We start from the raw sequence: 18,579 nt of genomic DNA, 5'->3' as shown, positions 1-18,579 counted from the left end.
GAGCCAACCCCTAATACTATTAATGACACTCTGCTATTCTTGCAAACAGAAAACTAGCATAACTGTTTCCTGAGAGGCTTCATCTAGTAGGTGATAGAGGCAGATGAGGAGACCCACAGCCAAGCATCAAGTGGAACTCAAGAAGTCTTGTGGAAGAATGAGGCATAGAAGTGAGCAAGCTGGAGGGGTCAAAGAGAAAAAGACCTACAGAGCTGACTAACCTTATGGGGGCTCACAGAGTGTGGGGCACAAGCCAGGGTACATGTAAGAGCTGGTCCTAGAACCCCTACCACATTTGTGTAAAATATGCAACTTGGTTTTTATGTGGGTCTCCTAACAAGCGAAGCATGGATTATCTCGGTCTCTGTTCCCTGCAATTGGATCCTGGTCCCCTTACCTGGATTGGCCTCAGAGGGAGAGAAGTGCATAGTCTTGCTTGGATGAGATCCTCAGGGTGGGATGGCACCCAAAGAAGAGCTCCCCTTTTCTGAGAAGAAAAGGGGGCAACGGAGAAGGGATTTAAAAGTGTGGGCCTGGATAGAGAAGAGGGAGGGGGGATTCTGTTCAAAATATAAACTGAATTTAAAAAAAAAGATTAGTTTGTAAGACTAAGACAGGAAAAATAGAAACTTGCAAATAAAAACAATTCACACAGAGAAATTAAACACATCCGAAGTCTATATATGTCAATAACTTTTTATACAGTCATAGTAGTCAGTTGGACTGGAAGCTATGCAGTTTTGCACTGTATTTTACATTTTCACTGTGATACATTTTCATGCACTTTTCTAGCACTGCACTTATTCACCACCACCCCCCAATTCCATGATAGAGTTAAACAGAAAATCAATTAGTTTTATGACCTCTTTCATAATTCATGTCTTTAGTTTAACTTCAGTTCTTCTTCAGTGGCTAATATTTAGTCTTTTTTGTCTCTTTCTATGCTATACTGTACCTTTATATACATTTGTTTACATATATACATATATATCTAGACAAATACGAGGGTAGATGTGTCTTTTTTAATTCTTTCTGAGATTCTGTGATTCTTCTTAATATATATTCTCAGACTGACAATTTCCCCACAAATTTTATGGTTGCATAAATCTTTAAAACTGAACATATATATGAATACATATCAAATATAGATATATTGAAGTTCATTATTTATTAATCTGTTGATGGACAACTAAGTTAATCACAATTCTTTTCAGTAGTCAATAAAGCAGCAATAAAATTAGGAGTACATATATCCACTAGGAAGGCAATGTGAAAATCAGTTAGGAGATTTTTCAAAAAATCTTTAAAACAGAACTAGCATATGACCCAGTAGTATATTGATATTTTAATTAGGTACATACATTAATCAGTTATGTTAGTGATGGAACCAAGATAATATTTTTACCTTTTCTTTCCGAAAATTGCCTGGACCTCCTGTTATTCTTTTTTAAAGTAAATCATACCTTAACTAGAAATCCACATTTTTCTTTCAAAGAAAATTGACTATTCTTGGTCACTTTGACACATCTCCAACCCTTGACACAATAAGCTACCTGATAATACTGACAGCAGAAAACACTGTAGAGACTCATATAACAGATGATTATTGGTGGGTAAAGAAGTTTGGGAGTTAGAGAGATGGCTCAGTGGTAATAAATTGTCACATTGCATCAGGACTCCAATTCTATGCTCAGATACTGAGCTTTTCAAATATTATATGAATTATAATATAATACATATAATATAATATAATATAATATAATATAATCTGTTTGTCTGTGATCCCAGTGTTGGGATCCAAAAATAGCAGCATCTTTGTAGTTCACAGTTCAGCTAGCCTAGACTAATCAAACTCTAGGGCCTGTGAGAGACTTTGTTGTCTTAGTTAGAGAACCTGTAGGGCACAGTCCTCAACCTTTAGGGGCTGTATACTGGATATCCTGTATATCAGAGATTTATATTATGTTTTTTTTAGCTAGAAAAATTGCAGTTTTGAAGTAGCAATGAAATAATTTTATGATTGTGGGTCACCACAACATGAAGAAATGTATTAAGCAGTCACAGCATTAAGAAGGTTGAAAAACACTATCAGAGCTAGTGAGAAACCCTGTCCCCAAAATACAAAAGACAGTTCCTGAGAAAAGATTCCAAAGATTGACCTCTTTTCTCTACATACACTTTCATCATCCTGTCATACAGACAAATACACACACTCATACACACACACACACATGCACACACAGGGACACACACACACAGGCAGCAGATACGTGTGCATGCAAACAATATAGATCAGGATGATCTCTAACTAACAGAAATTTTGTCTCTACCTCCTGAGTGCTGGGATCATTGGAATACACTGTTGTATCCCACAAAGGATTGAGTTTTTGAAGATAACCAATCTTACTACACTCCCTACCCACCCCCCACCCACAAAAGGCTACCATAAACAAAACTGAGAAATACATATATTTCACAAAATAAGAGTCTGAGGTTTAGTGAGAGGCAAAGATAAAAAGCAAAGCAACAAAACCATGAATCAAAATGGTTCCAGGCATTAGAAGAAATAATGAGCTTTAGATTTGTTCCAGAAGAGGCAGGTGAGACAGGTGTTCCTTTGTAACAGGAGCAATGAAAACAGACCATGGGTCCAATGAGCACCATTGGGAAGCATTTGTGTTTTTGTAACAAGGGAGTTAGACTGTCACTTAAGTATTTGTATTTGAGAACAAACCTCATATCAAGTAAAAGGCACATAAGAAGAAATGACATGCTAAAGAGACAAGAAGTGTTCTGTTTTAGTGAAAATCATTAGCGTGTGGCAACCCCTGTTGTTATTCACTGTATAGTTGTACTTTCAACTTATTTGGGTTCCTTGTTAAAAACAATATAGAAATGATATAATGTCATGTGTTAATGTCAGCATTGTACTTTATTGTAATGATGTTCTGAATTACATGGATGAATATCATCATTAAGAGTCTAGAGGCCTCCAACAATATCCAGTTATACTTCAGTGGAATTTAGGAGTAGAATTATGTATTTTCTGGTATTTGTAAATTTAAAACTTAGCAAAGGTTATACTTGAGAACAGGTAGTATCAAGCAAGGCTGCTTTGGATTCTAAAGGGGTAAAAAGACAGAAAGAGCAAAGGTTTATTTTCCTAGAACTTTTGGGCCTTGGCTATTAGTGATACCTATCACGCATGCTGACACAATACAGGTAAGTTTAAATCAATTTTCTCTTGCTTGTTGTTGGCCCTTAGAACATTACCCCACCTATAAATATGTAAAAACACTGTATTTTAATTATAATAATGGTTAGTGGCCCTCTATATTGCAAATATCACAGAATAAAGGCCTAAATGCACATAAAATAATACATACATCTTCTTAACTAATATGCCTGTAACTGGCACCTCTGTATACTACCCAGATATGACAACTGTATAATAAATCAATAAAGACAATTGTTTGGAATCACCACCTTAGCACATGCTGAACATACAGTAAAGCTCTGAACAACAACAGAACATCAAACAGTGACCCTGGTGTGACATATTTTGAACTTGTCTAATTTATAAAGTTCAGCTATTGTATCTTTAACCTTGCTCACCATCTCTGAGTGATGTATCATAGAAACAGTTATTGATTTTTAAGAAAGGAACATTTATCTCCAGGAAAATGGACACCTCTTTTGGAATAATAATTAGTCAGTTGCACACTTCTTAATGAAAGGATTGATATCAAATTGTTTTCAGTTTAAATGTCAACGTGCATACATATAAACATCTGGAAAAAACAGGTTTAACTAGATCATGCTATGTAAAGGTCATACAGAGCTTGCAAATATTGCTGCATCTCTAACTAATCTAATCCAGTTCTTGAGTTCAAATATCAAATTATATCCCTTTCTGATACCCAGAATTCTGAATTTCTGATGTTCAATGAATCCTAAGAGTTTTACATATTTGTATTGTAAAGTGTTCATCTTTAACCATATGCAATTATCATATTGCTCTGTTAACATCAACTCTTCACTGATGAAACACCAAACAGGTGAATCATCAGAACACTATGGAAATAGTTTACAACCTCAGTTATGCATAGTGGGAAGTAATATGCATGCCTGCCCTCTGTAAATATAAGAAGCAATTTGTTTGGCTCCATGTTTTATTTTGCTTCCCAGATTACACTACTCAGAAACTTCAACAAAAGCAATATAAAAATATCATTGCACAATACCACAGCTCTGTTCATCTATAGCAAGACTTCTTTATCTTATTTATTCTTATTTTTTTAAATGGTGTTCAGATGAGGGTCTCTAAACTTTTTGTTCTCTGAACCTTCTCGTTTGAAAAGAGACTAAGGTTGAGGTTGTTGCACAAAAAAAACCAATTAGTACTAGGTAACTAGTGTTGACATTTTGGTATTTAGGAAGCATTTCAAAGAAAACTTAAGGTTTCACTGGAAAAGCTAGAAGGCTAATACAAAATTTTCAGATGGGGAATTTAAAAGAAAAACAATGAAATGTGGGAATGAGAAATATAGACTAAGGAGTAGCATTCAAGATCTCTAGAGAAGTACCAAAGGAACCATTAGCCACTGGTAAACATGGAACATGTTCTTCATTCATATATATTCACTATGTACACCCAAAATTGACATTTACACATATACATATTATTTAGAGCCCAAAATACTAACTCCAGACTTCATTTATGTGTTGGGATTATAAAGTTAAGTATTTCCTTTAAGTTCACTAAAATCACATACTATGTACATATTTTAAAAATATAATTGTGTACAATTGTTAAAAATGGATCTATAAAACTCTTTGGGGCCAAAATAAAAAATTTGAAAGACTTGGACTTCCCAAATCTTTTTCTATATAATAAATAACATATTCATTTGGACTATGCTAGATAAGTTTTTCTCCAGACTCTCTTGATTTGGCAAAGTGCTGTTTGAAGAGTTCTCAGTCATGCTCATCATGCTCAGTCTAGTATATGGCACAGCTTAGTACCCAACCATACGCAACTAAGAAGAACATGAAGATATGGTAGGCTGCTTTGTTTGTTTGTTTGTTCATCTTTTGATCAGGCTCTTCCAATTACTGATATTGATAAAGTGTCTGTCATTAATAGTTAATAATTAATAATAATGTGTCTTTGCCACATTACCATGGTGGAAGTTGAATGGCAAGAAGATATGCTTAGTCTTAGTATGTATACAGTGTGTTCAGAATCAAGCTGTCAGTAAAACCACATCATGCAACACAGGCTTGCTTTTGTCAGATTTCCCATGCCTCCCACATGCAGTTATATTACCTGATATTGTGTCCTGACTCATAGTTTAAGAAGCTAGGAGGTAGGGGTTATCTAAGATAGAAGAACTGAGGCTTCTCAGGACTCTGGTGACAAAAAAAAGCTTCCTAGAATGGGGAATTTTGTGACAGAATTCCTGTACTGGGACAAGGGAAACCAATTCCCCTTTTGTAATGAAGCTCCTTTATCAGTACAGCTGGGTAGTCTTCAACTTGACAGAAATGTGATATACTTGTTTATAATATTCCATTTAGTAAACTTGCTAATTTGACTGAGCTCTTCAGGTATTGTCAAGGTAATTCCAATTCAGGGAAAAAATAAAACAACAGTGTTGCCTTCTGAAATTTGGCTTAGAGATGTTCGTAAAATGCCCTGTTTTAGTTACTTTCTTCTGGTGTGTGCTGTCACTTAAGGTATTCAGTCTTTTGCAGCATACCATTCAAGTACTGAGGTCATAATCCAGTTTGGTTTCTTCTATCTCTTAAATAACTCTATTTTGATTTTCTCTTGTGTTATTTCTAGACTGTTTCATTGTTTTTAGCTATGGGGAGCCAGGGAAAAATCAGCTCAAGCTACTTTCCAAACTGAAGTGTCTTTGTTTTAGCATGTTTCCTGACTGGTTCACATGACAGTGACTACTAAAATGCACATAGATTTACACACACACACACACACACACACACACACACACACACACACACACAAGTTTGCATTCATTTATTAATATGATGTATTCAGGGGGCCTGCTGATCTGTTCTAATAAAATGATAGCCTTTGAGGTTAACAAATACAGTATCAACTATAGTATTTGATGAGTAGAATGACAATATTAGGTATGTTCTTTTCAACATATATTTGGCAACTATATCAGCAATTAGGTTAACTATAACATCAACAATAAGGTAAGATTTCTCAATATATTGAATCATGTAAAATGTAGCATTTAGACTTATTTTTGTCTGCATGATATTATAAATAAATATATCAGACTATACAAACATAAAATCCCCATTCACCTGAAATTGCTGACCCTTTCTTCTCAGAAACAATATAATGATTTTTTTTTAAAAGTAGGGTCTCATTATGCAGCCTGAATATCTCTATGCATATCAGACTTCCTTTGAGTTTAAAGTGATCCTCCTACCTCTCTTCCTTAAAGGTAACTTTCATTACATCTGGGTATCAATGAACTGTATAATATATAAATACACATTAAGTATAGATAATAGTCATGATCAAGTATTCACTAGTCATAAACATCTGTAGTTTGAACAATTTGGATGGTTGAATGATTACCTAAAACACTAAGAGTGTGAATGAATGTTTTAGTCAGGGTCAATGCTGGTTTATTAATACAGCACACAAAACCTCCAGGGAGTTAAATTTGGTTGCAATATAAAAAATCATTAAAAATAAGCAATTTTATAAATAATCAGTTTTTAATCAAAATCAAATAACCATACAATGAGAATAATTGATTAAATTATTTAAATATCTTCTAATTTTGTAGTATATAGCCAAAACAAAACAAACTCAGTGGCATTTTGAGAGGTTTTATTTTCTTCTTTACCTTATAAAACTTTTTCTTTGATTCCTTTTCTTCTGGTTGTTTCTTTGGTCTTATTCTGGATCTTTGTTTTTATTTTATCTTACTAAGTTTTAGATGCCTGTTTATTTTTGAATAAAAGAAAGAGGGTACAGATTTGAATGGGAGGGTGGATCTGGAGAGAAGTTGGGCAAGGGAAATCTGTAATTAAAATATGTTATAGGAACTGTAAGTAAAATATATATTTTTCATTTAAAAAAGAAAAACAATGAATAAAAAATCAAAAACCATGATGTCTTAATCTGCTCACATTTTGTTCTAGGCTTTTCTTACAGCTTACACGAACTTTCATACTCTTTCTACAATCCATATATTTCTAATTATTAATTCTGTTTTCAATTTAGAAGTTTGGCCACCCCTTTACCCCTTTACAATTATTAGTCCTTTACAATTATTAGTTCCTGTCTGTAGCTTTGTTTTTATATCTCAATTTATAACTTGAAAACAGAGATTTTTCTTAATTTTCTGTATTTTTGCTTTACTTGTTAATTCAGAGCACAACACACGGTACTATCAAAATTTCGAAAGTATACAGAGTATATAGGTAATTGATGAGAAAAAGAATGTGATTGTAGCAGCTTTGAAGAACTATCATTTGAATTCAGTGAAGGGTATTAATCTCTCTATATATATGATTTTCTAATGCACTAGAGTATTTATTAAATAAAATTAAATATATATGTGTGTGTGTGTGTATTTTGCCTAAATGTGTGTGTGTGTGTGTGTGTATGTATGTGTGTGTACCATTTCTGGCACCTGCAGAGGTGATAAAAGGCCATCAGAGCCTCTGAATCCAGAGTTACAGGTTATCATAAGCTACCATGTAGGTACTAGGAATCAAATCTGGATACCCTGTTCTTATCCATGAAACCCTTTCTCTAGATCTTTACCAAACTCTTTAAAATAGTTCTTCATGACATCCTACTCAAAAACATCAGTGGCTGTTAGAGATTCTATATTTGATAAGTAGTAACAGCAACAAAGAAATGTTAGGAAGCTCAGAGATAGAGATATTTTTCCTTATTTAATAATAACTGCTTGAATTGTTTACATACATACCATATACATGCATACCATATGCTACAACCATATGCTGAGTCTCTCTGGTACCATGTTCATGTTGTGTGATACTGCCTGGAGACCAAGGCTAATTGTTCCAAGACTGTGCCTTAGGTCATAATTGGACAAAAATGCTCTTTCTGAAGAAGTTTGTCCAAATATATATATATATAGAGAGAGACACAAATAAAAAGACTTGCACAGTGAGTCACTCTAAACTACTCATAGCTAGGGGGAAAGCCATTGTCTTAACATTCTCATGGACTGATTGTATTTTGTCTGATTTTATTAGATAACTGTGAACATCAACAGAAAGCATGAATAGTTTAGAAAAATCCTTCATAGAGCTAAAAAAACTTTCCTTGTGAATTACACTAATACATACTATGGTAGAATTGATGTTTAGCCATTAATTAATTAATTAATTAATTAAGCGCAATTAATTTCAGCCCTATGTACACCTAAGTGTAGTGATTTCATTTCATTCTAGAAGTGTGGTAGGATTAGCAGCAATGTTTTGCAGATTTTGAGATTCAGAATTTAAAACAAAACCAAACGATCTGTGCTGGGGATAGAAACTGAAGTCATATACAGGCTAGTCCAGCACTCTGTGAGCTACAGCCTTACCCTGGTTTTGATTAAAATATATATACCTTCTATCTTGATCTTTTCTTTTTTCTCTTTTCTTCTTTTCTTTGTGCTCTCTCCTCTATTCTTTCTCCTCCTTCATTCCCCTCCTCTGTCTTTTTTGTAATGTATGGTCTCACTATGTTGCCTAGACTGACCTCACATACGTGGGCACAAGTGATTCTCCAACTGAAACTTCCTGAGTAACTGCTGTAGAAAGCTCCCAAATCCTTATCACTATGTCTAACTTCTTCTGTGTCTTTTCTACTTTCTCAGCAAGTAGTAGAATAAAAAGATTTCCTATACAAAAAAAATGAAGGAGCAATAAGATGAAAGAACTTTGTGCTCTTGCTTTATTTTATAGAGAAAAGCTGTATGTTGCCTTGGTATGCTGTTGACAGTGAAATGAGCCAGAAATCAACATCTATTGTTTGAATGCATAGAAATTGAGCTTGTTAAGTTATAGATTAGTTAAAAACAAACAAAACAGAAAACATGGAATAAATTATAATAATTTTTTGTTATCCTGTAGCCTTTCTTTGTTAAGTAAATATTATCCATTTAAAATAAATGCTCCTAGTTAGCATTAGTTTATTCGTACCACCATTCACCAGTATAAACTCTTTAAAAAAAATGGGTCTTGTTTTTTCTAAATAAAATTCTTACTGTGCAAACCCTCCACAGACCTTTTAAGTACTTCATTCTAATTACGTTTCATCTGAGTAAACATTTTCACCAAAACTGCCACCACCCTTATGCAAGTACCTACAAAAGAAATAGAGATACTAAGAGGTGATTGACATTCCAGTCACTTGCAATATTTTGGCCTTGGTTCTTCTGAGAGTATTTTATGATCGAAATTACAGAGACCAATATAACCAGACATTTAGGTCAGAAGACAATAATAATTACTTAATTTCTTTTGGAATAATGATCTAATATTAAGTTAAATAGGATAATGACATAATTTGGATAGTCCTTTCTATAACTAGAAATACGTTGTTTTGTGTTTTTTAAGGTCAAGCCAAGCAGGAACGCTAATAAACAAGGAAAAGCTACCTTTCTTTAAGTGGGTTATAAGTTCCTCTCTGTAGCTAAATGGCTGTTTAAAGTCCTTAACTAAATTACAAACTTAATCCAGCAGAAAACATACATACACACACACACACACACACACACACTTTCTTCTGGTCAATATATCCAATATGTACCTGACTTGAAGCCTCATATTTCCTGCACCCTGGCAGAATCCATGCCTTCAAATAACATCAGAACAACTTTTTTCAAAGAGTTCATCCCAGCATGTCCCCTCAAAGAATTCAAAAGCTTGCTACTGACCTTAGTTTAAAGTTGAAATCCTTTCAAGATTCAGAAATATCCTGCCAAAATCCACCTCATTTCATGGCACTTGGTTCAGCTACTTTCTAAGTTCCAGATACTGACTTCCTTTAGTCTCATAGTTCACTAACTCTTCCACACCAGAAGCCCTTTGTATAGGATATGCCTCTGTAGTGAATGACCCCTTCCGTTGGACTTCAGAGTTTAGAACTTCTCAACATAGAACGTATGTTTTAGAAAAGTCATCAGGTCTCAGAGGGTAAGTACTTCATTCAGTAGCTTGCCATTTTCTTTGATTCTTGTGACATAGACCATCTGCATTGTGCTTAAAGATCCAATAGGCAGTTATTCTATTCATAAGAAAATATGGGCTAAGCTATGGACAACCTTGCATCCAAGAGAAAAATCGGAGTGTGAGAGTTTCATGTTTGCAGCCCTAAGAATAAATAAAGAAACATTTGGGTTGTTTCTTTTAATTTTGACCAACAAATTTATTTTTATCTTGTAGCAACAAAACACCCTTATGGTTATTTATTTAAAAGTCCTCATTGTGGAAGTTGCTGCAGAGAAATAGCATGGTGTTACAAGTATAAAAAGAAAATCTTCTGGCTTGACATGACTTTTTTCTTGGAATACAATTGTTTTCATGTGATGGCTTTTAAAATATTTTGTAAATATTCTTTCAGAGAACTGCCATAAGTCATGCTGCAATACAAATGTGGCCAGAATTTTGGAACTAAGTAATACATTTAGACTAAGGAAAATTTCAAAAGTAAGACACTTTGGGAGTTATCTATGTAGTCATTCAATATTTATTTATATTCTTTATTTTCACACAGTTATACCCCATATACAACATTTATTTTGAATTGCATACCTGTTCTATAACATGTTTAGTAGGAATTTAGTTTTCTTTTTCAAAATTTTCAAATTCTTTATTTATTTATGTGAATTTTATTAGATTTATTATTTGTGGATGAGTATTTTAGCTGCATGTATGTATCTATAGCATGTTTGTGCCTGGTTTCCACAGAGACCAGAAAAAGGCATAGTATCCCTTGGAATTGGAGTTATAGATAGTTGTGAGCCACCATGTGGATATTGGGAATCAAATGTAGTCCTCTGGAAGAGTAGCTAACACTTATAATCTCTGAGCCAACTCTCCAGTCTCTTAAATTCTATATTTTAATTTGGTTGACAACAAAGAAATTCTCTAAGGAATTCTGTCGAGGGATGACATACTTTTCATATGACTAAGTTATAATGAATCCATCATAAAAATATTTTACATCCATGAACATAGAGTTTTTCATTGAGAATAATCACTCATGGTCTCTAATCCTAAATAGCTATTTATTTTACACTGTCAAGTTCTCTATGACAGTCAGAAACCAAACAATGGTTCACATCAGACATTTGTTTTCTGTTGTGATGGAGTTTCAATGCCCATTATTTTAGAAATGATTTCTTCAATAAACAAAATCAAAGCAAGTCCATGCTTACTGAATAATTCCATTTCAAAGTTAGAACGTCCAATATAAATAAAACAAACATACCATGTTAAACTCTGTCTCAAACCTATTTATTTTCTTGTGTATCTATTTCATTTTCTTTGGATACACATCAATAAATGCTTCCCTTGTCACCAACTCCAAGTCATCTGATTTTTATTGTTTATTTTTAATCATGCTTTAAAATACATAGATTTTGAGATAGAATATTTATTTTTATTAATTTATTTCTATTTTCACTGTTCTTGTCCAAATCAAATAATTTGAGCGATTTGGCATATCTTCCTATGATCTCTAAATGGTGTCTTTTTATCTTCACTAAGCTTATTAACCCAGTAATCTGCACAACATTATTTTCTGTTCTAAGCAAAGTTCCTTTTCTTGAATAATTTATTTTTATTGTTTATAATTATGTGTAGATAGGTGTGGATACACGCACACATGACACACATGTGGGTATGTGTAAATGCAATTATTCTCAGAGGTCAAAGGAAACAGATACCCTGAGGGTATAGTTACAGACAGTTGTCTCTTGACCAGGGTATTAGGAACTGAACTTGGGTCCTTTGGATGATCAGCAAATACTTGTAATCACTGAGCCATTTCTTCAGTCCCAAAAGTTTCTTCTATATGTGAGAACTATAATGAATGTTTAATAAATAAAGATGATCATGTTATTCCATTTAATTAAAGCTTATCTGTTAGGATACAATCCACACAATCGTGCTTACCCCATGATAGAAGTCAAGCCATTGTTTTTTTCTACATTTTCGCCATGTTTGCTTTTAGTTTCTCAGCTAGATTTTCTTTTATAGCTCATGTCTATAATCCATGGATACTTTATAAGTCAGAAAGCATCTTATCCCCAGGTAATATAAACCAAATAAATGCATCCAATGTCTTTACTCTGTGGTCAATTTTTATTTTCAAGTGAATTCATGACCATCACAAACTTTACTATGGTGAAAGCTTTTGTTTCTTTAGTGTATATGATCACAGAATAATGTAAAACTGACAAAAGAATGAATTTTTTCCTCTTGACTTAAAAGTTATATCCAAGCCTCTTCAGTTCATGAAAAATGTATCTTCATACTGAAAATGTTACCTCTTTTGAACATAAAATGATGCTTTGAAACGAGTGGAAGATTCTCAGTTGTTATCAAGTTGATTCCTATATACTGTCATTTCTTCACAGTAACATGCAGTTCACTCACTGTTTTGTACTAAATTTAGATTTATTTGTATTAAAGTAACAACTACTTAAACATTTAAGAGAGATACATGTTATCAGTAAGAGACAGAAATTTAATTATTAAAGGTTAACACACTTCTGTATGTGAATGTAGCTACTTCCATTTTTCTTCCAGTTACTTGAAAATAAGAGTTCATATATTCTTTTATAATACACTTTATTTTTTCAAAAGATCACATCTACTTTTAATATGTACAAATAAAACAATGTTTTGGTCTATATTTCATTGGTTGCAAAAATTTGTTCATTTTACCAATCTGTTGTATTTAATAAACTTCGTATTCATTGGGTAGTACTTAGAATAAAATTTATTTAAATACCTATATAAGTTTAGGATATGTGGCAATTTGAAAATATAATGTCTACTACATACCTAATATCCTGTAGACTTTTAATATATACCGACATGATCTCTGCATGTATGTGCCCATGTGTGTATTTTCCCTCCAAAATAGAATAATTATTTTATGTTGGAAAGGGTAATGAGTGACAGAGAAGAAACTTTAATTAATAGAATTGATGTTATAAAAGATTTCCTAAATAGATCTGATTAGAACACATTAAGTAGAGTTAAGCTAAGAGATAATTGCCTCCAAAATCCTCCATGGATGTATGCTAAACAGGTCTGTTAGAGGATTTAGAATGCTAGGATGTTTCTTTATCAGGATTGACAGGCCATTAGGTTTCATTCCCATAACAAAGGAAACAACCCTGGTTTACAACTAGTCTTTAGGCCCCTAAACAGCCAGCTCAAGGGGCAGTGCAGGGTCACAACTAAAGTCAAGTCCTGACCTCCCATAAAGCTATTAGTTCTCTTGAGAAAAGAGTAATTCTGCCAGGTGGGCAAGATGACCCTAGTTAAGAATTATTTGAGAAAGAACACTTAAAATGATTATGGCAATACTTTTGCTAAGTAATCTCCCATCTGCATTGTGGAGCCAGGACTACTTAGATTTGCATATTCTTGGCCCACAATTTAAACCTTGATCTCATTTCAAACCCCTGACAATTGACTTGTTGAAGTTATTGGGTCACCTTGTTTCCTTTCCTCAGTGCCTACTTTAAATAATTCCCCCTTTTATACTTTCTAACATCAGCTTGGCTCTTTTAATTGGTTTGTTGAAAAAGGGTAGCTGCCCCACCTGCCTACCCACTCCTGCCTCAGCGCCCCAGCATTCCCCTACTCTGGGCCATTGAGCCTCCACGGGACCAAGGGGCTCCCAGTAATGCTCCCTTATAGTGCATTACTCTGTTACATATACAGCTGGAGCTATGGCTCCCCCCATGTGTACTCTTTAGTTGATGGTTTAGTCCCTGGGAGCTCTGGGGGAGGGAGGCGGGGTTCTGGTTGGTTAATATTGTTCTTCCTATGGGGTTGCAAACCCTTCAGCTCCTTCAGTCTTTTCTCTAACTCCTCCATTGGAGTCCCAGCACTCAGTCCAATGGTTGGCTGCAAGCATCCTCATCTATATTGGTCAGGCTCTGACAGAACCTCTCAGGAGACAGCTATATATCAGATTCCAGTCAGCAAGCACTTCTTAATATGTGGGGAGGGAGGAGGGGATATGGGGTTTGTGGAGGGAAAACTGGGAAGAGGGATAACATTTGAAATGTAAATAAACTAACCAACAAAAAAGAAAGAAAAAAAAAAACATTTACAAAAATATATATAAAAAGGAAAAAAAAAGAAAAGTTTTGTTCCCAAAGAAAAGTACTAGCCTCAGGTACTGTAGAGTGAAAAATTATAAAGACCATTTTGCGAAATATATGCAGGCTTTTTCTTTGCCCTTAGACCTGAGCAAAAAAATAAAAAAGTGCAGGTTCCAGAAAATGGAACTGGATGTAAGATTTCAGGCCTTCACTGCCCGGAGATACATTCAGGGAAGAATAACATTCCTCAAGCCTCAGGGTGGGGAAGGCCCAAAGCAAAAAGACACATTCCTGACTACAGAGAAAGATGCAAGTCATCTGGGTGGTTCCAAGAACTAGCTAACTTTCCACTGTTCTTGGTTATGCCTCCCCTCCCCTTGAGGTTTTCCCAGTATTACAGCCTGCTGATGTTCAAAATTTGTAAAGCAACCAATCATGTGTAACAGTGCGAAAATGCAACTAATCATTTGTAACCACGCTAAAACTCCTCCCTTTCCCCACCCTGTGCTATAAAAAAAGCCCCTCAGTTTGCTGGCCTTTTGTCAAATTTTGTTCCTGCGTGGACGAGCAGTTTGACCATTGGCTAGCCAACTCTCCTCAATAAACCTCTGCTGATTACATCCAGGTACTGTGTCTTGTGATTTTTTGGGTGGTCGTGATTTCCTGAGACTTGAGTAAGGGTCTCCCGAGTTTGAGGCTCTTCAGTACAAACCTTTGCTGAAAGTTGTATATTTTTCTCTGGGAGGCAAATTCTTCCTCTGTATGCCTCCAGGGCTTCTACAATTTCATCTCCTAGTGGGGAAATTCTAACTTCTTAGAGTCCAGTTTTTCTGTTATTTGATAGCCATAAAGATAGCATATGTGTCACTTTAGAATATATTCATTCCTGTTACTCCAACTACATTTTGACTTACTTTGAAATTCTTTCTTCTAGAGCTCAAAAGTCAATAATACCCACAATCAATATAGGAGTACTAAGCAAAATCAATGCTGAAATAGTGTAATTTGAATAGTATATTTCACAAAATAAATAGGCAGCCACAAAAATCTATAAGTTAACATACTAAAATTTATGTTATTTACAAAAAGACAGATATAGCCAAAGAAATCCCCAAAGTTGTGCACTAATTCCTATCTAGAAACTGGCTTCATTAGTAGTTAAATTTGTACTATAAATTATAAAGTATGGTGAAAGACTGTCAATGTCAGCTCTTCTTATGAAACTGAATGAGTAAAATAAAATGGAAGGATTATAAAATGGAGGGAAGGCTATTAATAAGGAATTAGAAAGTACAGGTGGTCCACATTAGGGAAAATTTGAAATCATAGTCCAGAAATTCCAAATTGCTAGCTAAACAGGAAAAAAAAGAAGTTTAATAAAAAGCGGGGGAAGGACTTGACTGCCCCTAGGTTTCGTGGAGAGGGTTTATTGGATATGTGGGAAAGCATAGCCAGAGTGAGAGACAGCTGGGAGAATCCAGAGTGGTCATAGCCCTGAGCCATGTGGGGAAAGAGGAGAAAGGAGAAAGGCGAGGAGAAAGAAGAGAGAGGAAAGGATTAGGAACTCTTCCTAATCAGCCAGGAGGCTCAAAATAGCTTAGACAAAATGCAAGAGGTAACCAAAATGGTTGGTTTATATAGGGAAAGGCAGTTTGGGGAAGGGAAGTGCAGACCTAGGATGGAGAGTTGAGGGTAGAAGGTGGAGAGTTGAGGGTAGAAAGTGGGCATGTCAGCCTAAAAGGCACTGTAACTGAGATTGAGAGTTGCAGATAAAACCTAGGGGAAGGAAGGGGCAGTGTCTGCTTTGATTTGTTAAATAGGCTCAGCCTTTTGCCCGGTTGGAAACCAAACACTAGCATTGGAATGTTGTAAACTGACACCATAGAGCTATAGCCTAGCCCTCAGGGACTGTCCTTACTTGTATGGCCCTGCCTTGCCAGAAACATAATTGCATACTGGAGATTGTATAACTATAAATTACATACACCTTGGCTTATGGTAACTTCTTGGAACTATGCTCTGGACAACCTGAACTGTAATTCTTCACATAGTACAAATTACCCATAGGAAACTGCTCTTAAAAGAGCTTACCTTAATACTAAAAGCACTTCTTCCAAATGGAGAACTCACCTAAATCTTATTGCCTAAAGCTATTATTAATACTCTAGTTATTACCCATCTGGGATTTAATATTGTGCTCAGTAAAGGATTTTTATTTTAATTTTTTTTCCTTTTTGAGTTAAAGGGTGGTTTCGTTCTCTATTTGCCAATCTCTTCCTGTCAGCTAATATGTTATACTATTAATTGTCTGCTTTCTGTTGCAGTGATAAATGCTAATGAAAAGGAAGGGTTTGTTTATCTTACAGGTCACTGACTATTACCAGAAATACAAGGAAGAAATATAAGTCAGAAATACAAGGAAGCTGCTTGAAGAGATGCCCAGACCCACTTGCCCAGGTGGCACTGTACAGTATGTTGGACACTCCTACATCAATTACCAATTTAAAAGATGTCCCACAGACATGCCCACAGGCCAATCTGAGCCCCCCAGTCCTGCAGTTGAGACTCCTTCCAGTAACTAGTTTTCAAATTGAGAGATAGTGCCACATTGTAAAGCAAAGTATTGTTTCTTCTTTACTCTAGGGTAGCCAGTGTTTTATACATTGCTTGCAGTTCGCATGGATATTTTAGCTCTAGGTATTACGCTGCCATTCCAAGGAAGAGAAATAAAGAATATGTGTGAAAAAAAAGACTTTTCACAAATAATTATGAATGTATCTCAATAGTCAGAAAATGATCATAGAAATATACATAGCTGCAATAGAAGCTAAGAAATGTGGACTTTATTCTTGGATACTGCGTATTAACTGAAATCAAGGGTTTTATTTTCATATAATGTGAGGAGCAAGGCACATGCCTACTTTTCTATTGATTAAAATAATTAATGTCATCTGTAATCTTTTTCTTACAATGAGTATAACCAAGATCCCCAGTGTTTGTAAGATAATGACTAAAACCTTTTCTGATACTTGTCTTTGTGCTAAATATACACAAAATATGTCCCTAACTCATCCTAAACTAATCACTCTGATGACCTAATGTCAAGCGTATATACTAAACTTTTCACATTCTTCCTTACTATGAAGGTCTAACCTAATTTTCTGCATCTAAAAATTAAGTTAACACAGTACTATTTTTAAAAATGATACTCATTTCTTACTTTCAGGGCTGTAGCTACTCTTCACCCCTCAGAGACACAGAATTTGTGTTCTATGCTTAACACAAAGAATTCATAAACAACTCCCTTTCTTTGGTGACAACCAAAGGTATAGCCTTCACTGCTACAATAAAGCAGAGAAAAACATAGGGTTCTCTCTGCCTGTTGGACATCTTCACCAAAGCAAATCATCTTATTCATAACATTTGGAGAGGTAGGAGCAGGCTGTTGATTGATTGCTATTGACTATTTTGAGGTTTAGAAGATTTTCTTCAATAAGTGTTTCTCCACTTCCTATATACTCCAAAGCTATTCTAGGGAACTGAGGTAGTTGTTTCATTAAGATTTTACATGTGCTGTAGTGAATTGAGGCACCAGTGTGGGTTGATACCAAGGGAGGACTTCCTGTTCTCAGAGGTGAAGGGAAGGGGTACAGGAGGGATTGTCTGACAAGAGTACTGGGAGAAGAGCAGGGGCTGAGATCAAGATATAAAGTGAATAATTAAATTAATAAAAAAATAATTCTAGATTAACTGGAAAAAAGATTTCCCATGTGATAGTTGTCTTATTCGATACACTGTCTGTGGGCCAAAAAACAATTACATATCATCATTACAAAAATATTACTCTCCAAGACAGTCATATTTATAGCTTGATATAGCATATATGTTTCTTTATACCTGTAAAATGTAAGCCTCTTTATCTTAGCCTACATGTCTGCAATGGCAAAGGTCACACAGTGTATGTGTATGTGGGAGGGTAGAATTGACTTGGTAGAATTGACTTAATATTACTTATTAATATTAATATCTAATGGTTAGATTATTACTTTAGGATTTAGATTAATTTGGAAATGTTGAGATATGTAAATAATATTTGCAGGTTTTAAAAATACATATATGCTTTGTACTTGTGAAATGTGCTTTCCTATATTTATTCTCAAAAAGGACACATTTAATAATAGATAATAAAATGCTTACTATAAAAAAGTTG

The sequence above is a fragment of the Arvicanthis niloticus genome, chromosome X, assembly GCF_011762505.2.
Source record: "Arvicanthis niloticus isolate mArvNil1 chromosome X, mArvNil1.pat.X, whole genome shotgun sequence".
Taxonomy (NCBI): Eukaryota; Metazoa; Chordata; class Mammalia; order Rodentia; family Muridae; genus Arvicanthis; species Arvicanthis niloticus.
This window is presented reverse-complemented; position numbering follows the sequence as displayed.